Source organism: Bubalus bubalis, chromosome 19 (genome assembly GCF_019923935.1).
Source record: "Bubalus bubalis isolate 160015118507 breed Murrah chromosome 19, NDDB_SH_1, whole genome shotgun sequence".
Taxonomy (NCBI): domain Eukaryota; kingdom Metazoa; phylum Chordata; class Mammalia; order Artiodactyla; family Bovidae; genus Bubalus; species Bubalus bubalis.
In genome coordinates, this window is record NC_059175.1 from 34,208,459 (window position 1) to 34,236,455 (window position 27,997).

General features: G+C 37.2%; 1 pseudogene; it reads left to right on the forward strand.

The window, feature by feature from the left end:
- The first annotated feature begins 1,801 nt into the window (after window positions 1-1,801).
- LOC123330517 lies at window positions 1,802-14,031 on the forward strand (annotated as a pseudogene).
- The last annotated feature ends 13,966 nt before the right edge of the window (window positions 14,032-27,997 follow it).

Below are 27,997 nucleotides of genomic sequence, written 5' to 3' on the forward strand. Positions count from 1 at the left end.
CTAACAAATGCCAGATGCCAGCTGGATTTATAAACATTTCAAATACATCTGGTTGAACTTGAAAATATTAATGTGCCACACTGGACACTCTGTGTTCTAACCATCTAGCTTCCAAAGCTTCACACATGTGATTTAAGGAATGAATTACTGAGATTCTAGGGTGGGAGAAGGGAGTGAGAGCTGGGGGTGGGTATTGGAGGGGTGTGGTTTGACAGGAATGGGCCTGGTTTCTGCAAGTCAAAGGGGATGGGATGCAAAGAGTGTTTTCTTGTTTCTTTTTTTTTTTCTAAAGGTTGTTATTTTAAAGGGTGAGGAGGGCTTATCTTCCTATTCTCTCAAAGCTAACTAATAGTGGACTGTAATCCAGGAGACATTAGTTGTAAACTTCACTCTTACAAATTATGCAGTCACTCTTACAATGGCACTCAGCCTTTCTGGGCCTTAGTGTTTGTACCCATATGCAAAATGAGTACCTACATTTTCCTAATCTACATATAGTCCAAAAATCTTAAGGATTAAACAGATAATGCCAAAGATTTTATCACTCTGACGGTTCTCTGAAAAGCTTATGATGCCGTGGTATTCTCTATAAATATCTATTTGCTTCCATTGTTATGTATGCTTTTAGATGTGTTATTTATATTGCTACCTTTTGATTTTAAATTGTTGCCAAGATGAAATAATGTATGAGCTCATCAGTGAACTGAATAGGTGCATTCTCTGGGCTTGCTTTTAAAATGTGAAAAGAAATGAATAGACACTTAGAGTGGAATTTTACTGCATAGGGAAAGAGATCAGATATTTGTAGTTAAATTCTTCTTCATAAAATGGTACACTAGGTACTCCATATGCGGTATAGCATTTGAGGACATCAACTAAGCTGTGGTTAAGTTCTGATTCTGCATTTTTCGATTGGGAAACCTTGAGAAATTAATTCATTTGAATACCCTGGGCCTCAGTCTTTATATCCATAAAGTAGGGCTATGTTTCAAGGTTAAAAACACATAATGGTTGTAAAATAGTTGGTATTGTTCCTGGGTCCCTAGGAAGCACACTATAAATACTAACTATTAACACTGGCTATTATTTAAAAGACTGTGTTCCCTTAAACTTCCAAGAAAAACACTGATTGGGGCCAACTGAATAAAATATATAGTCAGCTTTATGGCTTTGGTACAAAGATAAAGAGAACTGATACAAATTTAAATTGAACATTTTTCAATTTTGTTCATCTGTTTTGTTTAATTGTGTGCTTCAGGATTATGAAGGTAAGCACGGTATAACTGTATGAAGAAATTTAGTGTGACTGGGGACACAGCGTGAGAATCAGAGTCTTCATTGTACAAGTGATGCTCTGCTGGAGAGGTCATTGAATTTCAGAGAAGAGACACCTGAATCAGCAGCACCATGAGGCAAGAGTAGGAGGTAAGTGTCCAGAAAGACTTCTTAAATTTGAAAATGCCTGAGCTGAGTCTCTGTGGGAGGGAGGACTAGGGTGATGATTTCTAGCAAAGAAATAGGATAAAACAAGATGCAGAGACCTGAAAAAGTATGGCAAGTTTATTAATATCAGTAGGTGTCTGAATGCCCTGTAGGAAGGATTGTTTTGGAATGTGGTAAGAGAATGGACTGTCCAGGAAAGAGCTATGTAAAAGGATGTGAGTTCAGTCTTAAAAGCAGACCTTTGACAATATAAGAGTGAACGAATGGAGAGATAGGGGAGCATGGGCAGATTTAAAGCAACAAAACAAAACACAGACTCAGTCTGGATGTTGTTTCTATAGTTTAGGTGAAAATAAGGATGCCGTGCATTAAGGTATTGACAGACAAAGGGAAGACAAACCCAGGAGAGAGAGATTAAAGTGGTGGAAACAACTGGCATGTGAGGAAGAGTACAGGATAGAAGGTGGCTCACACATTTATGGGCTGGGTAACCCAGGGCACAAAATAGCACACCCTGTCCCTTAACATCCTTCAAGAATATTTTTCTGTTTTCTTCTATCATCTCCTAAAGCTTTAAAAAAGCATTACATCTTAAAGCAATTTCTGAGAAAATATTAGGTGTCGGTTTCAGAAATCTGAGTAAATCTTATTTCACCCATCCACTCTCAGATATGTTAGTACCTCTTCACTCTACATTAAAATTCAATTTCATCATTCTTTCTATGTAAGATATACTTAAACCAGTGTGATGTTTGAGGCAAAAATGCATTTTTAAAAATACTTCTTAACCTAAATTTAAGGATGTAGGTAAACGCTTTCAGATCAACACACTGTAATACCTGACCTGAATCTCATTTCTGGACCTGAAGTCCATTTCTCTGGACTTCAGTTGCCTCATTTATAGAATAAGTATATGTTGGCTTAGAATTTTGTTCTTAATTATTGGAACACAGAGAATGGGCTTCCATTTCCAGAAAAATGAACATACCTATATATAAACAAATACCATTCAGTTTCAGAGAGGACTCTGGATCTTTCTTAACGTCTGTTTATGAATCTCGAAATAAAAGCCTCAGAGTTACATGGTCTATGAAAGTCTTCCTAGCAATCTGTGCTAAGTAGAATATGTATATGAAGAAGAAGAAGCCAAGGAATAGGAGAGAGTCAGAGAATGAGCAGAGGAAACTATGGTCCTATTCCTATCACGTCATTACAATAATTGCCATATCGATTGTTGTTATTATCTTCACTATATATTTGCATTTATTACTGGGATTTTCCTTTCCTATAGATTCTGACCTCTTGCTGTGGCCTTTCTCTATTTCACTTGGAAAAGATCCTTTAACATTTCTTTAAGGCAGGTTTAGTCTTGGTGAACTCTTAGCTTTTGCTTTTCTGAGAAGTTATTTATCTCTCTTTCAATTTTAAATGAAATCTTGCTGAGTATCCGACGTTACAGATTTATTCCATTCAGCTCATGTATTAAAATGCCACTCCCTTCTGGTTGGCCAAATTTCTCCATAAAAATTGGCTAATGGCCTAATGAGAGTTCCCTTGATATGATTTTTTTTTGTTTTTCTTTTGCTGCCTTTAGAATTCTCTCTTGAACTTTGGCCATTTTAATTATGATACATCTTGGTGTGGGTCTCTTTGTTTAGGAGTCTGTGATTCCTGTACTTGCTTATATGTTTCCTTCTTCCGGTTTGGGACATTTTCAGCTGTAATTTCAGCAAATATTTTGTTGACTCTTTTCTCTCTCTCTTTTCCTTCTGGGAGCCCTATAACTTTGATGTTGGTTCACTTGATGTCTCAAGGTCCCTTGAACTGTTCTCATTTTAAAATTTGTATTTCTTTGGGCTGTTCTGATTGGATAATTTCCATTATTCTGTCTTTCAGGTCACTTATGCTTTCTTCTGTATCACCTTATCTTCTATTAATACCTTCTAGCGTGTCTTTTATTTCAATTATTGTATTCTTCAGTTCTGACTGGTTCTTTTTTGAATTTTCTAGTTCCTTGTTAAAATTCTTGCTGTGTTCATCTATTTTTTTCGCTGGTTCGGCTAGCATTCTTATTGAATTTGGCAAAAAGTTCATTCAGGTTATTCCATAAAATGGGACAGAAAAATTCAAAGAACTTTTTGGCAGCCCAATATTATTAATGTTTTGAACTCTTTATCTGGTAAGTCGTTTATCTCTGTTTCATTAGTTGTTTTTTTGTTGTTTTTTTTTTTCATTTATTCTTTAGTTTGAAACAAATTCCTCTGTCTTCTCATTTTGCTTAACTTTCATTTCTGTGATGTTAGGTGAAACGGTTACCTATCTTGTCTTGAAGGGGTGTCCTTGTGTGGCAGTGTTCCTGTACAGTCTGCATGTGCCCAGTGGCTTTGGCGGGAGAGCTGGATCTTAAGTGAGCTCTAGTCTGTCTTCCCACAGGTGTGTTTTCAGATATCACATTGCTAGGAGATATAAATGGATATGGAGGGACTAAAGCCACAGCCAAGCCTTCTCCTCTGCTCAGTGGCCAATAGCACATTACTGGGGAGGGAGAGATGTGTTCAGGTACCAAGCTGCTGGAGCAAAAGCCCTGAGGGTTGAGTCCAAGCTGGTTCTGTTCTCTGTTGGTGTGTGTCCTGGCTACTTCCAGCATTAGCTCCTCTGCCCTAGGGGGAGAGTGCTGGAGCTGGGGCCAGAGTGGGCAGTGAACATGGTCTGGGGGCATGTGCTGGGCTCTCATGAGAAATCAGTCAGAGTCCTAAGCACTTTCTGTTTGCTTCCTCCACTTTGTTTCTGGAGTGAGCAAGTATGCATGTACTCTTCACGAGCAGAGTCTGTATTTCTTACAGCCCTGCTATCAGTCCATCCCACGGGTTTGCAAACCAGCTAAGGGGACTCATCCTCCTGGTTTCCAATCCCAAGGCTGGATGGAACTGCTCACTCCCCAGGGAGGATCTCCCAGACCAGGTAATCTCCTTCCTGCTCTGTGTCCTTCCTAGGGGCATGGGTCCTAACCCAGTTGCTTCCCTTCCCCTCTGACCTGACTTTGTGTGAATCTTTGTAACAGCCTTGGGTGTCTAAGAGATTTTCTACTGGATTGCAGTTTGCTTTCAGTGAGAATTGCTCCACATATCGATGTAGCTTTGAAGTGCTCGTAGCAGGAGGTGAGTTCAGCATCTTCCTACGTCACTGTCTTTATTTCTTCCTCGTTATCATCTTGATTTAATCCAATAAATTTTAATACAAAGAGTACTGTCAGGTTACCCTAAGTACTGGTGTCTCAGCCAGTTGCTTAATGTGCCTCTTTTTTTTAACTTATCATCTTAAGGTAAAATCTATTTCATGTGTCTAAATGAAAACCTAATTAAACCAAACCAAACAGTTCTTTCCTTACCAACCAGAGAAGAGCACGTTTCTCCCCTTGATTCTGCATGTTATAACTGCATGTTAATAACATCCCTGACCAATGGGCACAGAAATCCTTGTGGCAGGTCACACTGGTGAAGATATAGGGTGGGCCAGAAGTGTGCTTACGGGTAAAGAAAGATATTGAAAGGTGCTTTTACATTTTGTTTTCTGACTTAATTAATCTGTCATTATGCATTATTATTTTAGTTACAAATTTAGTTTGTAACTGTCAGATTGGAACGATAGCTTTGAGAATGAAATGCTAGAGAACTTTGAGATGGTTTTTATGAAGAGAAGATGGAGGAATTTAAAAATATGCCCTACATCTACACTTGTGTTTTCATTACTGCATAACAAAATAACGATGTGCATTTATTTTTTTTCTCCAAAGCTTAGCGCTATGAATCATTTTCCAACTTGGGAGTTTTCAAAATTGAATCAGTTTTAAACAACCCATATCAAGTTCTTATTTGGTTATTTCTTTGGTAGACTACAGTTTTCATCTCTGTAAATCTAAAGTTAGTTGCAACTTTGATGTGATATTTAACTCTTGAATAAATGTCGTAAACAAATACAGTGACAGAATTATTTATGAATTTCAAAAGTTATATTTAGTATAAGATTTCTACCATTTTAGTAAGTTTGACATATTGTGGTTTTTATTTTAAAATGGAAAATGTACTTGGTTTCTCAGGATTCCCAGGATTTAGAAGTCAGTGAATCAACAAAACAAACAAGCAAGAAAAATCACTTATATGAAGAATACACAATCTATACAAGAATATGAAAATCACCAAGAAAAATGTTTCTCAGAGACTCTTTATATCCAGTTATCCAAAATAAGCCATTTAGAACATTCAGTTCAGTTCAGTTCAGTTCAGTTGCTCAGTTGTGTCCGACTCTGCAACCCCGTGAATCGCAGCACGCCAGGCCCATTTAAAACGTTAACATTTCTTTATTCTGGGCACATTTGTGTTTGGTGTTGCAAATAGTAAGGGTGAAATTTTGCGCATACCTGAATGCAATCAGGTATTCAGGAAGGGATAGACTTAGAAGACTTGCACTGGAAGGAATAGACTTAGTGGTTAAGGTCTGTGAAGCCAAGTTGCAATATATTCACACTGGCCACATCTCTTGCTGGTTGAGTGAAAATTGGCAAGTTACTTAATCTGAGCCTCAATTTTCTTAACTGTAAAATGAAGATAAGATTGCCTCTTTTTTATGAGATTGTCTTAAAGATTAAATGAGATGGCATACATTACCCCTTTCTAATGGTGCTATAGAACCCTAGGGCTTTCCTGGTGGTACAAGTGGTAAGGAATCCACCTGCCAGTGCAGGAGATGCATGTTTGATCCCTGGAACAGGAAGATCCCTTGGAGAAGAAAATGGCAATCTGCTCCAGTATTCTTGCCTGGGAAATTCCATGGACAGAGGAGCCTGGTGGGCTACAGTCCATGGGGTCACAAAAGAGTCAGACACGACTTAGCAATTAAACAACAACAGCAAATAGGACTTTAATGTTATTGAAATGTTCTCCATTCCTCCTGTTCCTCTTATAATGTAAACACAGAGACTTTACCTATCTCACCCATCATAGCATTTCTTAGAACATTGCATACACATCGTAAATATTGTTATAGATTTTGAGTCAATGGGTTATCCTTTAATACCAGGCTAAAAAGATTTTGTATTGTTTTCTATAGCAATGAGAGCTATTGAAAGATTTTAACTGCAAGGAGAGGTAGATTGTGGTGGTAGTGAAATAAGAATCAAGGAATAGAAAGCTAACAGCATATTAAACACATTGTTGGAAGTTGAGGTAGTGACCTTTAGAGGGAGGAATAATTACTTAGATGTGATTTCATACAACTTTAGATAAATAAAGGTGAGTTTCAACTGTCCTCACCCTGAGATAAATAGCTCCACGTTAGCCACTATAATACTGTAAAGCAATTAGCCTCCAATTAAAATAAATTAATTACTTAAAAATAAAATAAAAATATTAAAAAAAGAATTCATTAGGAAAAAAAAGTCTTGCCTTTTTGATTTAATACTTTATAAAGACCTCACCATTCCTAAAATTTTTTACTCCAAAAGCTAAGTTCCCAAAACTTTCCTTTTTAATTAGAATGTAATCATGGTTGCATGGAAAGAACATTACTTGAGCTGAGTAGAATTACCACCGATTCATCAGGCTTCCTACTTTTGAGGAATGGGGGAAATGCTGAAGTGGCGTGGCTCTATGCATGTTGTGGTCTCTGTTTGGAAGTTTGCACATCCAGTCTGTTCCAGCTTGGCCCTTATTTGGTTGGAATTTATTGACCAAAGGACAAAGGGGCCATTTCCTATTTTGCTCATGCATCTGAGCCAAGGCTCCAGTGCCCTTAAGAATTCAACAGGAGCTCTGAATTTTGCAAAGTTTTGCCAAGTTCAGAACAAGACGAAAAATGAGCCATGCTGAGTAACTTGACCTTCTTATTTCTGGAGTTATTCAGTGTAAGAGAAATCTATGTAGTACTGCTTAGATTCAAAGCTAAAGGTTTCCAGCTATCACAGCAGATGTACAGTGATACACAACATCAGATCTTCCCTGTTCCTCTATTTGCCTGAATGGAGAGCAGTTTGTCTTAGTTTTCCCTAGTTAACCATATGAGCAACACTCTTTTGGAAAACACCTTCCTTCACCAACTGTACTATTAAGTCACTTTGACTTCTTTGCATCTTAGCAAGGAGTTTTTTTAAAAAAGTCCACAATTCTCTGTATGTTTACCATCTTTCATCACAATAATTTGCTGTTTCATTGGCATAAATAAGAGATGGTTTCCATCCCTGAGTTCACTTACGAAACCGCTTTGGAAATGATTCTCCCACCACACAGGCATCTCCTGTCCATTGATACTTCCATTTTTGAAAGAAGTGATAGTGAAGCTGAAACTCCAATACTTTGGCCACCTGATGTGAAGAACTGACTCATTGGAAAAGACCCTGGTACTGGGAAAGATTGAAGGCAGGAGAAGGGGATAGAGGATGAGATGATTGGATGGCATCACTGATTCAATGGACATGAGTTTGAGTAAGGTCAGAGAGTTGGTGATGGACAGGGAAGCCTGGCGTACTGCAGTCCATGGGGTCATAAAGAGTCAGACACAACTGAGCGACTGAACCGAACTGAGCTGAACCTTGTCTCCTCATGCCCCTGCTTATCCAAATCAGATTTCATGGGACAGCCCCAGATCTCCTCCTCTCAAATTATCTTTACTCCCTTGCCCTCCTGCTTCCATGATATGTATCAAAACAAAATGTTGACCTTAGTTCAATCCAACAGTCATCTGTTCCATGCCTGAGCTCATCACCTGAGCAGGTGCCATAATCTCACCAGTGTGGTGAGTGACCCTTCTTTAAACACATTAAATATTGTTTAATGACCTTAAGTATTGGGTGACCATTCAGCAATTTCTGGAAAGCCTACTGCAAGTTATTTTTCCCACCTACATCATTATTTTTATCCTTCTCATCCTTTTGTTATCTTAAATCTTCAGCATCTTTTTTCTTCTCATTCAGTCTTTGGAAGATGTTTAATAAATGAAAATATTTGTTTTAATAACATAATTTTTTAAAAACTTCTCTTTGAGACACATTGTAAATTTTATTTTGTATGCATTGACTCTATCAGAATGCCAAAGCACTCTTAGAAAATCATACATTCTAGTTGCAAACTAATGACAGTCAGTCATAGCATGAATTTTTCAGTAGGTCATTTGGTCACAAACCTGTTGTGACATACAGACGAAAACTACTCCCTTCCTTCCACAAAATCTAGTCTCCACTTGCATGCCTACTGCTTCTGCACTCTACATATACATGATGGACAATCCACCCATTGTCAACTCAGTTAATCCACTGATCTTAACCCCTCTCACCTGCTCATTGGCATTGTTCTGGCCATTGTCTCCCAGTCACCCCAATGGCTTCTGCATAGTCACTTTCTCCTTTTATGCTAAATCAGTCATGTGGGCAAAGCTTTTAATAATTTCTTCTTTCTTGTTCTCACACAGCCTCCACCTAAAGCTAATTTCTATGCAGCCCTTAACAGAAAATGTCCTGGATGAGTCATCTTCAGAAGCTTTTGTATTTTCCTACTTCCATTCTTCCTTGCATGGCTTCAATTTGGAAGTGCAATGACTGAGTCTTATATAAACATTTAAATCTTATGTAAACTTACATAAATGTTAAACTTTTAATAAGTTTTGAATTTTGAAGACAGTCTTTCCTTTCCACCCAGCTCCCTACAACCCAGTGACACATCAGTATGAGGTTCTCAGCCCCTGCGTCAAGTTCTCACTCTGCTTTGTGATTGGGGAGGAGGAGCATTTTGGAGGGGCTTGGCCACTGTCCTGGCATCCATGCTGTCTCCATCGTGACATGAAATGACAGGGGAGGAGGAGGACTTTTGGTTCCTTGTTTACTGGAAAGGGTGCTTTGGGAGGCTGGGTGATGTCCTGTGGTTTCTCTGTTCACATGGCTGCATTATCAGGAAGGAACTTGACCAAATAAAGATGAGACTCAGGAAAAAAGTGTCTTTATACTCTCCATAAAAATTTTACTAGTGTACTTTCTCACCCCAAAAGATTATTCCTTCATATTCTAAATGTATTGAAAGGGTCAATGAAAAAATGTTTATCTCATAGTATGACAGAAGCTCTGTGATCTTAAATTGAACTTGACAAAGTTTTTAATAAGAATTAAATGAAAATTAGGAAGGATTCACATTTAATGCCTTGATCTACTTGAAATTTTATTCTATTTGTGATTATATTGTGATATTTGAAGGAAATAAGACCATAAACAAAGTAAACAGAATTTATCTACATTTGTTTCTCTATATTTCTGAAAATAATAGCACAGATTCATACCCATATATGTTCAGGCTCATATTTATCTGTATTTTTTCAACACATTCCCTAACTCTGTAGATTTAGAAATTTATAAATTATTTTTTGAGCAAGAATAATTCATCCTCCATCCTGTAGCATGAATGCTAATGTACTTATGAGTATTGTTGATATTATAATTCCTCAAGAAGCCTAATATAAAAGTATACCTCATAATTAGCCTATCAAAGTAATATTTCATTTCAGTGTACTTTAACATATTATTCAGAACTCTGTCTGTCAATCCACAGATAAAATGGGACCCTTTACTGTGTTTGATGAATTTTTTAGTAATTCTGGAAGGCGTTGAACTAGCAAAAAATGCAGCTTCTCTTAGCAAACTGAGAGCTGATGGTAGCATCTGTGGAGTTTGTGACCTATTCTTTGCATGTAATCTATTTGACAGTTGACTTACTTGACCAGATAACTGTACACAACATCTGAGATCAACCTTTAAAAGTGAATTAAACATCACCATGTTGCCATCTTTTATAAGTAAAAATACCCTTGCACAAAAATCCAGCCTTGGAAGATGTTTAATACATGAAAATATTTGTTTCAATAATTTATAATTTTAAAAAATTTCTCTTTGAGACACATCTTAAATTTTATTTTGTATGTATTGACTCTATCAGAATGCCAAAGCACTCTCAGAAAGCCATATATTCCAGTTGCAAACTAATGACAGTCATAGCATGAATTTTTCAATAGGTCATTTGGACATAAATCTATACTGGCCAATATTCTGATAAATGTTCTGAAAATAACAGAACCACACTGGAAAAAAAAATTAAGTGGGAAAAAATTAAGTATTAATGAGAAGGAGAAGCAGCTGGAAGGATTTTAAGTGTGTTCATCCACTTTGGAAAACAGTTTTAAATTCTTAAAATTAAATGCATGCAGTATTTCTTGTTATTCAGAAATTCTGTCTATCTCTGAGGATACACTCACAACTGCTTATTTGCATTAGGATTTGAAGACAAAGATTCTGTAGCAGAACTGTCTGAATAGTAAAAGAAATTGAAACAAAAAGCAAAATTCACAAAGGGCTGAAAGAATAAATGAAGCATGAAATTTTGACTCATTATATTTAAAATTGAAATAGAAATATTACTCAGCAATGAATATGAATAAAACATAGCTACATGCAAGATTAAAATTTAATAGTAGAACATATTTTAAAGTAAATGTGTTTATTTTACAAGATTATATAGATTATAATTCATTTACATGAATATTAAAATATGCAAAATAAAGAAGTGCCTTATTCAGGGATACAAACATACTTCATAATATTCTAACAATGAGCAATTGTTATAAATGCAGAATTGAGAATAGTGGAAGAAGGGAGGGAGAGTGAAACAAAATATTCAGGTGTCTATTGTGTTTTTACTTTATACCTTGTATATAATTTGTAAATATTACTTTGTAGCTATTTTGTATTTAGGGTAAAGATGGTAAAGAACTCACCTGCCAATGCAGGAGATGTAAGAGATGCAGGTTCAATCCCTGGAGAAGGGCACAGCAACCCACTCCAGTATTCTTGCCTTGAGAATCCCTTGGATAGAGGAGCCTGGAGGGCTGCAGTCCATGGGGTCACAAAGAATCAGACATAAATGAAGTGACTTAGTACACAGCACAGCACATTTTGTGTTTAAGAAAAATAAATTAAGCAAGTTTCTCTATTTAGGTTTGCAATCTGAGCTAAATATTCTCAAGGATAAGGAAACACTTCCCTACTGCATGATTTGATCTCCTATACTTCCTTATTTTCTGTCCTCTAGGCTGATGTTCAGCTATTGCAGGAACATCAACCAGAGATCAAAAGAACAGGGATTGGATTGTCTTCTACCGAGATGATTAGTTTCCTGAGGCAGTGTTCTATTAATAGATTTCAAAGAACGGTCCAATAGCACACACTTACTCTTTAGTATTATCCTTTGCTTTTCCTTTCCATTACACAAGTTGACAATAGGATTGAAGTGGTAAGTCCCTAAATGTCCTTCTCTTCCCTGTGGGCCAATCAGATCAGGTCAGTTTAAAGGGTTAGATTGTTCACTTGACCCATCACTATGTGCCGCAGGAAACAAAAAGCACCGGTTGAAACAGTGTGGAGGATGTGCAGGCAGCTACTGCTAATACTATTAATAGAAAAACAACTCATTGTGGGTGGAGTAGCAGATTGCCTCCTGTGCTGGACAAGTATCTGGATATTCTCAGGTCCCATTTCCCTCTGGACTCTGCTATGTATTTTTGCAGAACAGGAATCTGCAGATAGCATTTACCAGCCTCCTATGAAAACTCAATTCATATTAGGTTCTGCAAATAAGAGGCACTAGTGAGAAAAGGTAGGGGAATTGGATTACAGTATTGTGGTGGATACGTTGAGAGTTGTGTGATTCTTGACCACAGGAATCTGGTAGAGGTCATACCTTTGATAGATCCCCACTTTGATGGATATGACCCCTCTTCAGCAATCCAGGAGTGAGCGTGACAAATGATTCTAGTAACAGCACAGCCGCGGGGGCAGGCTAAAGGGTTCTAGCCCAGTAGTTCTAGCAGCCTCACGTCATGTGTCATGCCTTCTTCCTTTTGCTTCCGTAGCTTCCTCGTGTGGAAGTTGTGAAAGTCAGGGTGACAGCAGGAGGTTTCCACATCTTCTCAGTGTTGAGGTTGTGCCCGTGCACAGTGATGCTATATAATGGGCATGTCTTGTCGTGATCATTACAAACACCAGTGTCTGAAATGTAAGTATGAAGTGGTACTGAATCAGCAGAGGATACTTTTGAAAGGTCATCTAAAGATAAATTTATGCTTCCTTTAGGAGATCCATTAAAAGATTCTCCATCAGCCTCATCCAGTCCTCTGAAACTAGCATCTTTTAACATATCCAGCTCAGCTAACATGTGCACATAAAATGCAGTCTGACTGAAGGAAGGATAAAATCTTTCATCTCAAGTACTCAGAAAGGCTCAACAAAAGATAACAGAAAAAGATTATCGAGTGAAAGGTACAGCAGAAGATCTTGTAGATAACCTTCTTTGAAGCCGAAACGGAAAAGGACATTTGTCATGACCTACTGTGCTGTGCACTTCTCTCAAAGATGAAGAAGGATTCCTAAGGGCTTTGTGTGAGGTCTTCTTGTATTTATTGCTACCTCCTGGAGATTTCCAGAACAAGATCATGTGATCTTTGTCAGGAAAATCCTTGCATGGGAAATCCTTCTTCCATTAATAAATCAACTCAATGTCCTGATTATATTAATCAATATATCTTATGGATGATCTGTGATTCTGATTGAAAGTATGAGGACTTTATGAACACCATTAAATTGAGTGACAATATTGGAGAGCTAGAAGCTGTCAGAAGTAAAGCAGCAGAAGAATTACAGTATCTTCGATCTCTAGATACAGCTGGTAATGATATCAACACCATGAAAAATTATGTAAAGTTTAAAAATAAAATAAAATTAAAAAAAAACAAATAAATAGCTTATTATTTGTAAAGAAGTATGTGGTTCAAGAATACAATGGTTGCAGTCAGACAAATAAATGAAACTGGCAGCAAATTTTGGGAAACTTTGCATAGTTCCCCGGGACAGCATTCTTTTTTATTTTATTTTATTATTATTGTTATTTTTATTTTTTTTTACTTTACAATATTGTATTGGTTTTGCCATACATCAACATACATTCTTATAGGCAGTGTGAACTCCAATTTTTTAAAGATTACATGCAGCAAACTGGAGATCAGGTACATCTCTTCTTCTGAATGACAGTGAAAGGATACCAGGTTATAGACCAGTAGTGGCTAGAAGTTTTATCAAGTCGTCAGAGAGATGGAAAACATCAAACCAACCACACCAAAGATTTTAAGTGCAGCTTCTGTTGGAATTTATGAACAGTATTTATTAGAAAGGCATCTCCAAGAGTTACTGTTGATGATTATTTGGTGGGAAAGTTAGCAAACACTTTTAATCATGAAGATCAAACCCATGAAATCTCTAATCACATTCAAAGGAAAGTTTATGAATTGATCCCACCTCCTTCTTTTTGTTCCTTACTCTTCCAAAACCTATGTAGCCAATTCCTTGTGTTAAATTCATGTTTTGAAACTTACTGGGTAGGGAGAAGGCCGAAGATCTTCTTTTGTGGACCTTGGCTCTTGGTATGGACACAAAGAAGAATCTGAGGTCTTACCTGTGGCACAAACAAGTTTATTGAAAAATAACAGAAAAAGCAGAAAAAAACAAAAAGAGCACCTCAAGGGAGAAGTGGACCCAGCCAAGAGAGGCACTGGCACAAGGATGATGAGGTAGGAGGTAAGGGGGTTTTAAACACAGGGCTTTTACATGTTCATATAGGTGGGCGTGAACTGACAGTTTTGATTGACAGTTACAAGTTACGTAACAACAGGCTCCATTGTGCTTGTCTTTCCCATAATGTAGTCTGTTATAATCAGATGTATGTATGTATAGAATATTTATGAACCCTTAATGGGCTCCTGGCTGCCTAAGGTCACTTGAGGACACAGCTGTGCATCAAGGGCATGAGTGCCCAGCTGGAGAAGCCCTGTGGTTAGTTGTATCCACTGTATGCCTAGGGCACATGGGCAGTAGTTGAATAAGTCTCTTGGATTATTTTGTAGCATATCCGTGAGCTCTCCTGGGCCTTACAGGAGATTGAGAGTGTGTCTGGGGTGAGGTTTAGAGATCGGCTTGCATCCTTTTCCCGCTAGGTCACTCCTCAGTTGCTCACGTCTAAGTTCTTAACAGAAGTACCTGGTGTGTTTTCATTTCCCTTAACCAGGCTCAGATGATGTCACTGATGTTTTCTGTTCCAGTTGGGCTGAGGCTCTTGCAGCACCACTTTGCCTGGGTCTGAGAAGTGAAGGCATCTGCCTGCAAGTGAGAACAGGCATTTGGGTGTAAAAAAAAACAAAAAACTAGAAACTGGAGAGTTCTTTGTGGATGTGTCCTTCTTAGTATCTCTTTATATATTGTGAATTTCTAGGAACTAAGAAGCCATATACACTATGACTGTATCCCCCAAAACAAATGGCAGCAAAATATTTGATATAAGATTGGTGTTAATTATTACACTATGAGGTTGAATTTTTTTTTTTAATTCAAAGAAATATCTTTTCAGTTCAGTTCAGTTCAGTTCAGTCGTTCAGTCGTGTCTGACTCTTTGCGACCCCATGAATCGCAGCAAGCCAGGCCTCCCTGTCCATCACCAATTCACGTCCATTGAGTCAGTGATGCCATCCAGCCATCTCATCCTCTGTCGTCCCCTTCTCCTCCTGCCCCCAATCCCTCCCAGCATCAGAGTCTTTTCCAATGAGTCAACTCTTCACATGAGGTGGCCAAAATACTGGAGTTTCAGCTTCAGTATCATTCCTTCCAAAGAAATCCCAGGACTGATCTCCTTCAGAATGGACTCATTGGATCTCCTTGCAGTTCAAGGGACTCTCAAGAGTCTTCTCCAACACCACACTTCAAAAGCATCAATTCTTTGGCACTCAGCCTTCTTCACAGTCCAACTCTCACATCCATACATGACCACAGGAAAAACCATAGCCCTGACTAGACGAACCTTTGTTGGCAAAGTAATGTCTCTGCTTTTCAATATGCTATCTAGGGTGGTCATAACTTTTCTTCCAAGGAGTAAGCGTCTTTTAATTTCATGGCTATAGTCACCATCTGCAGTGATTTTGGAGCCCAAAAAAATAAAGTCTGACACTGTTTCCACTGTTTCCCCATCTATTTGCCATGAAGTGATGGGACCAGATGCCATGATCTTCGTCTTCTGAATGTTGAGCTTTAAGCCAACTTTTTCACTCTCCACTTTCACTTTCATCAAGAGGCTTTTGAGTTCCTCTTCACTTTCTGCCATAAGGGTGGTGTCATCTACATATCTGAGGTTATTGATATTTCTCCCAGCAATCTTGATTCCAGCTTGTGCTTCTTCCAGCCCAGCGTTTCTCATGATGTACTCTGCATAGAAGTTAAATAAGCAGGGTGACAATATACAGCCTTGACATACTCCTTTTCCTATTTGGAACCAGTCTGTTGTTCCATGTCCAGTTCTAACTGTTGCTTCCTGACCTGCATACAGGTTTCTCAAGAGGCAGGTCAGGTGGTCTGGTATTCCCATCTCTTTCAGAATTTTCCACAGTTTCTTGTGATCCACACAGTCAAAGGCTTTGGCATAGTCAATAAAGCAGAAGTAGATGTTTTTCTGGAACTCTCTTGCTTTTTTGATGATCCAGCAGATGTTGGCAATTTGATCTCTGGTTCCTCTGCCTTTTCTAAAATCAGCTAGAACATCAGGAAGTTCACGGTTCACATATTGCTGAAGCCTGGTTGGAGAATTTTGAGCATTACTTTACTAGCATATGAGATGAGTGCAATTGTGGGGTAGTTTGAGCATTCTTTGGCATTGCCTTTCTTTGGGATTGGAATGAAAACTGACCTTTTCCAGTCCTGTGGCCACTGCTGAGTTTTCCAAATTTGCTGGCATATAAACAGAGGTTTTGAACATAATGATGATTAAAATGATTAGAAGGCTTTTGAACTCTTCCTAAGCTACATCTCTAGGCTTAATAATATTATTTTGTAAACTAAAGTCTGATCATTATAATGAATTGGGCATTGAAAAATAGATTTCAAAATTTGACTATAAAATTCATTATTTCAAGACAAGAATCAATGATGTGTACATTACCTCCTTTAGGAGACATTGACAATCAAGAATGAAATTAATAAATGATTGTCCCTATTTTTGTATAATCTATTCTAGGGCTCTCTACTTTAGATTATTTTTAAAATCTAATTCCCCTTAAGTTTGTAGGCATCAAACCCCTTCCTACTGTATGTAGTAAGGGTCTTACACACAAAGGCAGAGGCAAGTTCTAAAACTAATCCTAGAGTGTGATTTTAATTTCTGCTACTGTTTTCCAACCTTAAAAATGTTCACATATCTTTCTATTTCTGCAGGGTAAGTGAGAATAGGGGAAATCACGACAAAGTGCTATTTGTGGGCAAGTTTTGGGAAAGCATAAAAAGCATGGGAGTTACTGAAGCTGGAACCTACTTGTCTACTCTTTTCACAGAATCATCTAAAAATAGCATGCGTGACAACATATCTCCAAAGAGATGTATTAGTAAAGATGTTCTGGAATTCTATCCAAGTTCATGAGAATCTTTAAAGATGAGGGATTTCTGAACACAGAAGATTCTGAATTCCCAAACATTGTATTCGGAAACACTTAAGCCCTAAAAGTCAGAACTGTAAAAATAGTGACATGAAGTGAGGAGCAATGGATAAAAAAATAGCATGACCCGGATCAGTGGCAAGAAATGTCAGGAAGTAGAAGTACAGTTAAATAAGACGAACCTCATTGTATACTTTAAATCAATGAGGACCAGCCACTGAGATCATTAAAATCTTCCATAATGGTTACATTGTTCCTATAAACTTGAGCAAACCCAAACTAAAAAGCCAACGAGAAAGATCTATCACTTTAGTTTCTGAGCATAGTAAACTGTGATATCACAGTTAAAATTTTTGGACATGAGCTAAATAGCATAAAAAGTAAAATACTGCATGTCTTCCATTCTCCCCGTCTCCTACCCACAAGACTCTTAGTTCTGTGCTACCAGTGTGAGTTAATTCTTGCTGGGGATAACCAAGGAAGGTTGCAGAGAGATGATTATATTTGAACTTGGTCTTTAAAAACATACAGAACTTGGAAAGTATGAGAAGAAGAAAAGACAAATCAAGTAGCACACACTTTAAGGGAAACATAAGCAGTATTGTTTTATGAAAAGATTCAGTACCTGTTTGGGAAATACAGGAAGTACCTGAAACAGGAAGAGAAAGAGGATAGAAAATATTTATCTTTTTATTTTGAGGGCAGGACATGGAATTTGGGACAAATTAATAAGGAATCTAAGGATCCCAGAGAGTATGTCAGCAGTGAAAGAATGAAGAAATTCTGGTAGTCACATTGAGTGTTAATATTTTAAGGTTAGGAACAAAAGTATCTGCTGTATTAGAAGGAATTACCTGGAGGGGAATATTCTAGATAAGTTACTTCTTTTATGGTCATGCATTCTTTCTGAAGCAAGAAACATAATATGATGTAACCGAATGAGCATGAAAAGAATGCGGCCAAAGCCAGAGAACTGAAATATTTGGCATCAACTGACTTGCCTGTCTGTATGTTTGAAATATTCTGGATTTATCAAAAGATAGAAGAAATGTTATCAAAATATAGAAGAAAGTAGATATGTAAAATCATCAGAAAATTTAGGTCGAAATATCAGAACTCATCAAAATCCCCTGTAGTTCAGATGGTAAAAAATCTGCCTCCAGTGCAGGAGACCCAGGTTTAATCCCTCGGTTGGGGAGATCCCCTAGAGAAGGGAATGGCGACCCATTCCAGTATACTCGCCTAGAGATTTACATGGGCACACCATGGGATTGCAAAGAGTCAGACATGACTGAGCAACTTTCATTTATTCATTCATCAAAACTGAAGGAGGGAAATGGTCTCTCAAATCAGACCCTATACTTTAATTTTTTTTAAAATTTTATTTATTTATATTTTTTAACACCCAAAACATTTTGTATTGAGGTATAGCTAATTAACAGTGTCTTGATAGTTTCAGGTGAACAGTGAAGGAACTCAGCCATACATATACATGTATCCATTCTGTCCCCCAACACCCCCTCCCATCCAGGCTGGCACACAACATTGAGCAGAGTTCCTTGTGGTACACAATAGGGTTTTGTTGGTTATCCATTTTAAATATAGCAGAGTGTACACGGCCTTCCCAATGATTACTGTACTCAGAATGCATATCTTGTTGCATATGTTTTCTTGAAGATAGGAATGGAGTATAGAGACCCATTTTACTTTCCAAGGCAATAGCACTCTTTTTGAATTGCAGTTTACCTTTTGTGGCCAATGGACTTCTAAATTCTTAACTATAACCTAGACAAAGGGATCTCCACAGGTGAACTTTTTATCATATAATCTGAATGTGCCAGCATTTTAAAAAATCCTGGCATGTCACGAAAACAAAACACTCCTTCCACACCCTTTTCTGATTTTGATTTTCCTTTAAATTCAGAAGAAATTATCTTGGCAATCTGAAGGAATTGTACTCCCTCTCTCTTTGGATCAAAATAAGTACAAATCATTTCTTTTCCATGGAAAAAACCAACACAGGTTTTCCCCTCTTTTTAGCTATCTGGCTTTGTTTTTTTAAATAAAACATGCTGTTTGTTACTAAAATTAGTGATTACTTATTATTGCATTGATTAAATGAATAAATCTGGCAGAAATCTAAGTAGGCTAAAAGCCAATTGCATATAAGCCAAAATAACTGTGTATCATTTTTTTTTTCCTGAGAAAATGAAAAAACCAATTGTGAAAAGTCATTCAATCTTTATTTATTTTTTTGTATTGGAAAAGAATCATTTTGTTTTCTCATTGAACCCTCTTTCTTTTTAGCCTATTCTCTCTACATTAGAGATACTCTTGTTTCATTTAATTCACATACACATAGTTTAATTCATCTGTTATTTTCTTTTTAATGCCATACCCAGATAGGGCTGAATCCCACTGTCTATTTTCTGTACCATATTTTCCACTTGTATTTAAATGCTTTTTAAAATAGTAGTACAGGGTTAGGCTTTTATTTTTGTGTATGATTGGGTATAGAAAATTCTTTTACAGATTCTTTGTATCTTTCTATTGTATCATATTCAATACAATTTTTCTAATCAACTGAATATTTTAACCACTAATTTTTAACTCATCTAATGATAACGTCTTTCTCAACTTTATGTGTATATATATATATGCTGCTGCTGCTAAGTCACTTCAGTCGTGTACGACTCTGTGCGACCCCATAGACGGCAGCCCACTAGGCTCCTTTGTCCCTGGGATTCTCCAGGCAAGAACACTGGAGTGGGTTGCCATTTTCTTCTCCAATGCATGAAAATGAAAAGTCAAAGTGAAGTTGCTCAGTCGTGTGCCACTCTTAGTGATCCCATGGATGGAGGAGCCTACCAGACAAGAGTACTGGAGTGGGGTACCATTGCCTTCTCTGAGCTAAAAATGGCTCAGTTAAGCAGGAGTTGTAAATTGTCATTTGACATTTTCCCACCTCTTGTTTTGCTCTCAGGTTCTAGGCTGTCTAATTGGTTGTTAGAATCAAATTAGAAACATCATGAAAAACATTTTGCTATCTTGATAGTGGTTATATGAGTTCATAGGATCTCTCTCCAAGGCTAAAATTTAAATTAGAGGACAGAAAGTCTTCATTAAATTATACTCCCAGAATTAGCAATTTAAGCTTTGCTATTATGAAAAATGCAGAGAAATAATATAAAGAATTATCTAATTTATTCCAAATTTGGTTGAGGGTTTGAAAAGTGCTTGGTTAATTTTTGCAAGTCACTTACTTAAGCTCCCTTCATTTTATTACTTTATATATATAAAGCCTTAATTAGCCATTAGAAATGACTACTGATATTAATTGTGCATAGACATGAATTAAAATGTACCTACAAGGAATATATAAGTGGTAGACAGAAGTATGAATGATTAGGGAAAGCTACAGTTACATTGTGGTTAACCATTTTTCTGCAGAATTAGAAACATCAATGTAATGAGATACTGAGTTTTTAGTCTGTTTATGAGTTACTCCCATATAAAAACACTAGCTTTATTCTAGTGTGAGAATAATGTAGATAAATTTATATAAGACTATCGACCAATTAAAAAGAAAGATCTAGTGTTACATAAATTTAGGGCACTTTTTATTGTGCAAAGAGACTTGATAGCAACAAAAATGAGAGCACTCGCATTTGGGGCAAGTTCAACTTCTCCTGACTCCTTTCACTGAGAAAGTGAAAGAGAAAGTTCTGCATACTGAGAACTGTCAACTTTGGATATCTAGCCTGCCTGCCATCCTTTTTCTGCACTATTTGTTCCATTCACCTACACATTTTCACTTGAATGTATAATATACACTTTTATCCATTAGGAATAAGGCTAGAAATTTAGAGCTCTTCCTGAATCTTGGGAAGGTGTGAAATTGAAAAAAAAAAAAAAACAAAAAAAGAATGTCACCAAGGTACAAAAAAGGAACTTCAATATAAAAACAATTTATACCATTATATTCAATTAATCTGAGAGCCAGAAGCTAAATATATCATTTTAGGTGAACCATGTTTGATGTGAAAGGAGTACATTTTAGACTTTTTATTATATTGTAGGATATGTTTTCTAGAAATAAGACTAACATTGATAAATGACCTTTGCTCAAACCTAAAATAGTCAAATCATTCTCAACTTCCTCCTTCAAAACATTCCTACTCACTGTTCTACAACATACCAGCGTAGCATCCAGAAATCTGGTTTCATATCAGAAAACTCAGCTCACATTCCCTGTTTATCCATCTAAACATTCTCTCCTAACCCCCCAGAACACAATGCCTTCCTCTCATTTGTGCTGACCTTCCTTTCATGTAGGCCCTCATTTCTCTTAATACTTGGTTGAACTCGAGGATTCTAGTCTCAATTACCTTCTGTTCTAATAGTTTTCACACTTTACTATGTACAAATAACACATGGTATGCTTTTTAAAAACATGAATTTCCCTTTGTTTCTTGATGAGTCTGGCTAATGGTTTGTCAATTTTATTTATCCTTTCAAAGAGAGCTCCTAAAAAAAGAAAATAAAAAATAAAAACATGGATTTCTATGTTTCGCGTACCAGTTAGGCTGTGATTCAGTTTATTTCGAATGTGATTTGGAAATCTGTTGTCATGCTCATCTTTTAAGAAGCTTCCCAGTTAATTTTGACCCATTCTTTGTGAAAAACTGAAAAATTCCTTGTCTAGAATAACTAGAACTTTATTTCTAGATCACTTGTTTGATGCTTTTTACTTAATTCATTGCATTCAGAATAAAAACTATCTTCTCACAGTGGGATTCAAATCTGTCTGTGCTTCAACCCTTGCCCGTAATTCACCCTGGTTTCCCAATACAGACCACACTTCTTTTTTGTTGTTTTGTTTTATTGAAGTATAGTTGATTTGCAATATTGTGTTAGTTTTTGCTGTACAGCAAAGTGATTCAGTTATATACACATAAATATTCTTTTCCAGAATGGTTTTTCACAGCATATTGAGTATAGTTCCCTGTGCTATACCACAGAATAAGACATTATTGTTTATCCATTCTATATATAATATTTTTCATCTTCTAATCTCAAACTCCCTTTCCTTTTACACTTCCCTCCCCATTGGCAAGCCACAAGTCTACTTTTTATGAGTTTGTTTCTATTTTGTAGATAGGTTCATTTGTATCATATTTTAGATTCCACATATATGTAATATCATATGGTATTTGTCTTTTGCTTTCTTACTGCACTTACTATGATAATCTCTAGGTCCATCCATGTTGCTGCAAATGAAATTATTTCATTCTTTTTTTATGGCTGAATAACATTCTGTTGTATATATATCCAGTGCATCCTCTTTATCCATTCATCTCAGACCATGCTTCTTATTCATTTCACATACGCTTAACTTGACCAGCACCTTCTCTTTCTTCAAGGCTCAAATCAAGTGGTACCCCTCCCTGGTGTCTTTACTGATTTTCTCTAGTCTGGGTTAGATACCTTTCCTTCACTTGCATCCATTGTGTACTTCTACTGATCTTAAAATATGGGATCTGTTTTAGTCTCTAAACTCCAGTACTTTGGCCACCTCATGCCAAAGTTGACTTATTGGAAAAGACTCTGATGCTGGGAGGGATTGGGGGCAGGTGGAGAAGGGGACGACAGAGGATGAGGTGGCTGGATGGCATCACTGACTCGATGGATGTGAGTCTGAGTAAACTCCGGGAGTTGGTGATGGACAGGGAGGCCTGGCGTGCTGCGGTTCATGGGGTCGCAAAGAGTCGGACATGACTGAGTGACTGAACTGAACTGAACTGATGATCTTCCAGGCATTCTGCTTCTGCTAAATCGCTTCAGTCATGTCCAACTCTGTGCGACCCCAAAGATGGCAGCCCACCAGGCTCCCCTGTCCCTGGGACAGGGATTGTTTATTAAATGTTTACATCAGTAGCATCTAGCATACAGCCTGACAACTACTAGTTCAATATATCAAGTTTTTGATATATTTTTTTGATATATATTTTTGAAATTTTTAAAAAAAGTTAATGGGGTCATCTTGCCTTGTATCCTTATATGCTTAGAGAATGTACAACAAAGGAATACTGGTCTAGGTAGGCTGAAGTAACTATGTAACTTCCAGTCTCAATGGTCTATTACAGTAAAAGATTTTTTTTCTACTCATATTACATAGATAATGTAGGTTGGTTAATCTCTTTGCCAATGCCATCACTCAAAATCCAAGATGACAGATGCCCTGACATATCAACCTAAATCATCGAGGTTGAACCGAATGTCCCTCTTGAATGTTTTAGTATGACATCACCCATGACACTTTTCTTGTAATCTGTAAACCAGAGCTTGTCACACATGCTCCCTAACCAATCAAGGATAGGAGTGTTGGAAAGCACATAGATATCTGTTGAAGAGTACATAAATGTCTCTGCCACAGGACCTTTTGTAAGGCATTTAAAATCTCTCAACTTGAGCCCACAAATCGATTTGGAGCCTTAATTCCTGAGATTGACTGCTTATATTGCTTACATACATGGAACAGTAACTAGAAAATTTGGCAACCAATGAGTCATAACTGTCTCTGAAGCCCTTCTAAATTATTTCATCTCTGTTGGATGGTCAGAGAAGTAAAAATAGTGTCATTAATAATCTCTTTGGTTATTTCTTTACCTAAAACTGATTATATTAATAAAATCTGCCAGCATTTTAATCAGTTCTACATCATTTACTTTTTATTCAAGTTATGTTTACTGGTTATAGTTTGTGTGTTCAATTTGTATATTGTTACATGATAAAATATGAAGTATGTGCCAAGTATATCTAATCCATCAACATGAAAATCTTAGTGTTCTTTCAAAGTAGGTGACCTTGTAATTCTCAGTTGTAGTATGCTGTGAAAGGCTAATACAAACAGAAACAACTTCCTACAAATTTGGGATGTATTTTGTCAAAATATACTGCTGACTAGTGGTCATCTCTCTTATAATTTATAATATATTCAGTAGTTTACTTTTATAGATATTTGAGGAGCAGGGCTCTGTGGTTACCAAACTAATTTTAAATAAAACAAATTTAACTCCTTGCCTGTTAAAATATAACCATTCCTGGGAGCTTAAGCAGGTGCAGTCATTGTGTTTAAGTTTCACCCACATCCTACTGATTAATCTATTGGTCAATAACAGCACAATGTACCAAGTTTCAAAGCATGATGTAGATTAATGTAGCAGTTGTCAAAGACTTAGATAAATGTTCTTTTCACTTCTTAGCCCTACATTAGTTTTAATTCAAAGAAATTTGTCTATTGATAGTATTTAAAATAAAAGAGGGAGTTGGGAAACATTAGCTTTAATTTATTGAGTCAACTTACTGTCTTCACTGTAACAGGTCAACGAACTATTCTTAGCAGAAAAACAGACTAATACTGTGGAGGTTAGTGGTACTAACAATCGTGTGTGTGCCATGTTTCCCAGACAAAGCGATTTTTCATAACCCACTTCAAATTATGAGGGAAACTGAGGAACACGCCAGCAAAAGGTCTTCAGCAATCTAAAATTGGAAAAGACATATAGATTTAACATGATACTCTCTTAAAGAGAAGAATTGTCTTAAAACAAAAAAACAAAACAAAACAAAAAAAAACAAAAAACTACGATTATATGCCTAGAAAATCCCATGGATGGGGGAGCCCGGTAGGCTGCAGTCCATGGGGTTGCTAGAGTCGGACATGACTGAGCGACTTCACTTTCACTTTTCACTTTCATGCTTTGGAGAAGGAAATGGCAACCCACTCCAGTGTTCTTGCCTGGAGAATCCCAGGCACGGGGGAGCCTGGTGGGCTGCCATCTATGGGGTCACACAGAGTCGGACACGACTGAAGCGACTTAGCAGCAGCAGCATGATTATATTGCCCATGTTAATTATTATACCTAGATTGCTTTACTCAGGTTTTTCTTTCTCCTTCTGGAAAAAAAGTGAGAACATTTTAAGATCTCAAGTTAATATGAAGAGAAATCAGAACCCAGCTTATGACAACTTGATAAATTGGTTTCAGAGGCAGGAAGAAAAACATGGATCCTTATTCTTGATTCATGGCTCCATGTGTTTCTGTGTTTTCTAATTCCATTCCCATTCCAGTGTTATCTGAAATGTATTTAAGTTTTCCTCAAAGACAATGATCTGTGAGCAAGTAAGTGTGAGTCACAATACATATTCTATATATGTTCATTTTAATATTCAAAAAAGTATTAAAGATCTTCTTCACATTTAACTTTATTTAATCCAACAAACATACAGTTTTTCTTTTTTGGGTGAGTTACATCTGTTAACATTTCCCAGAACACAGCTTTCAGATGACACTCTGCTCTGTACAGTGAAGTATATGTGTAAGTGGTGAACTGGAAATTACTGGCAGACTCATTCTCCGTTGGCTTAGGGTCCTCATATGTGAGAAGTATGTGGTAATGAAGCAGCTGTTGCAGTGAGTGATTACATGTTGAAATAGAATCAATATGTTCTTGGTTTCAAAGGAGAAAAGGAAAGATATACCCTTTTGAATGCAGTTCCAAAGAATAGCAAGGAGAGATACGAAAGCCTTTCTCAGTGTTCAATGCAAAGAAATAGAGGAAAACAACAGAATGGGAAAGACTAGAGATCTCTTCAAGAAAATTGGAGATACCAAGGGAACATTTCATACAAAGATGGGCACAATAAAGGACAGAGCTGGTATGGACTTAACAGAAGCAGAAGATATTTAGAAGAGGTGGCAAGAATACACAGAAGAACTATACAGAAAAGATCTTCATGACTCAGATAACCACAATGGTGTCATCGCTCACCTAGAGCCAGATATCCTGGAATGTGAAGTCAAGTGGGCCTTAAGAAGCATTACCACGAACAAAGCTAGTGGAGGTATTGGAATTCCAGTTCAGCTATTTCAAATCTTAAAAGACAATGCTGTGAAAGTGCTACACTCAATATGCCAGCAAATTTGGAAAACTCAGCAGTGGTCCCAGTACTGGAAAAGGTCAGTTTTCATTCCAATCCCAAGAAAGGCAATGCCAAAGAATGTTCAGACTACTGCACAATTGCACTTATCTCACAGGCTAGCAAAGTAATGCTCAAAATCCTCCAAGCCAGCCTTCACCAGTATGTGAACCATGAACTTCCAGATGTTCACTCTGGATTTAGAAAAGGCAGAAGAACTAGAGATTGAATTGCCAAATCCGTTGGATCATCAAAAAAGCAAGAGAATTCCAGTAAAATATCTACTTCTGCTTTATTGACTATGCCAAAGCTTTTGACTGCGTGGATCACAACAAACTGTGGAAAATTATTCAAGAGATGGGAATACCAGACCACCTTACTTGCCTCCTGAGAAATCTATAAGTAGATCAAGAAGCAACAGTTAGAACTTGACATGGAAAAACAGACTGGTTCCAAATTGGAAAAGAAGTACTTCAAGGCTGTATATTGTCACCCTGCTTATTTAACTTATATGCAGAGTACATCATGAGAAATACCAGGCTGGATGAAGCTCAATCTGGGATCAAGATTGCCAGGAGAAATATCAATTACCACAGACATGCAGATGACACCACCCTAATAGCAGAAAGTGAAGAAGAACTAAAGAGCCTCTTGATAAAAGTGAAAGAGGGGAGTGAAAAAGTTGGCTTAAAGCTCAACATTCAGAAAACTAAGATCATGACATCTGGTCCCATCACTTCATGGCAAATAGATGGGGAAACAGTGAGAGACTTTATTTTGGGAGCTCCAAAATCACTGCAGATGGTGATTGCAGCCATGAAATCAAAAGACGCTTGCTCCTTGGAAGAAAAGTTATGACCAATCTAGACAGTATATTAAAAAGCAGAGACATTGCCAACAAAGGCCCATCTCGTCAAAGCTATGGTTTTTCCAGTAGTCATATATGGATGTGAGAGTTGGACTATAAAGAAAGCTGAGCACTGAAAAATTGATGTTTTTGAACTATGGTTTGGAAGAAGACTCTTGAGAGTCCCTTTGACTTCAAGGAGATCCACCCAGTCCATCCTAAAGGAAATGAGTCCTGAATATTCATTGGAAGGACTGATGCTGAAGCTGAAACTCCAATACTTTGGCCACCTCATGCGAAGAACTGACTCCTTGAAAAAGACCTTGATGCTGGGAAAGATTGAAGGTGGGAGGACAAGGGGATGACAGAGGATGAGAGGGCTGGATGGCATCACCGACTCAATGGACATAAATTTGAGCAAGCTCTGGGAGCTGGTGATGGACAGGGAAGGCTGGTGTGCTACAGTCCATGGGGTCGCAAAGAACTGAACTGAATCCATCACTTAGTATAACTCAATTTGTTTAAAAACCATTTTACTGGTGTATTTTCTGAACTGTCACATGGAAGTGATCCAGTCCAAGCCTAATGTTCAAATAGCAGAGTAGGAATATCACACTGGAGAGTTGATATCTTGTTTCCCTTGGCATCACAGAGTAACTGACTGTCTGAATTTATACATTTACAGTACTTATCACTAAGGACCCAGGTGGTTCTCCTTAATACGAAAGAGAACTTGAACCCATACAAACACATGGGAAGACTGCCTGCTGCTCATTTGTTCAAAATTAACTGATCATAATGTTCTTTTGCAAAAATCCTTGTTTGTTATTCATAGGAAGTATCATTTGAATCAGCCATTATGTTCAGGAATAATAGTTTCAAGAAAGATACACTAGCACTCAAATATTCATTTAATATAGTAGAGGTGTGTGCATCTTTTGATAGATTCTGATGTTTTCACTGTAATTTTGATGTGGCCTTTAAGGATTACAATTGAGTTACTCAATGTAGATGCACATATTCTAGGTATGAATAAGGAGAACCTGATTTGGTCATTAAGCTAATCCATCTTCAATATACAAACTCTCAGGGGGATGATGAGAATGTCTTAAATGGAGCTGAACATTACATTACACCAATATCTAACACATTAGAAAATAAAACAAAAACCCATCA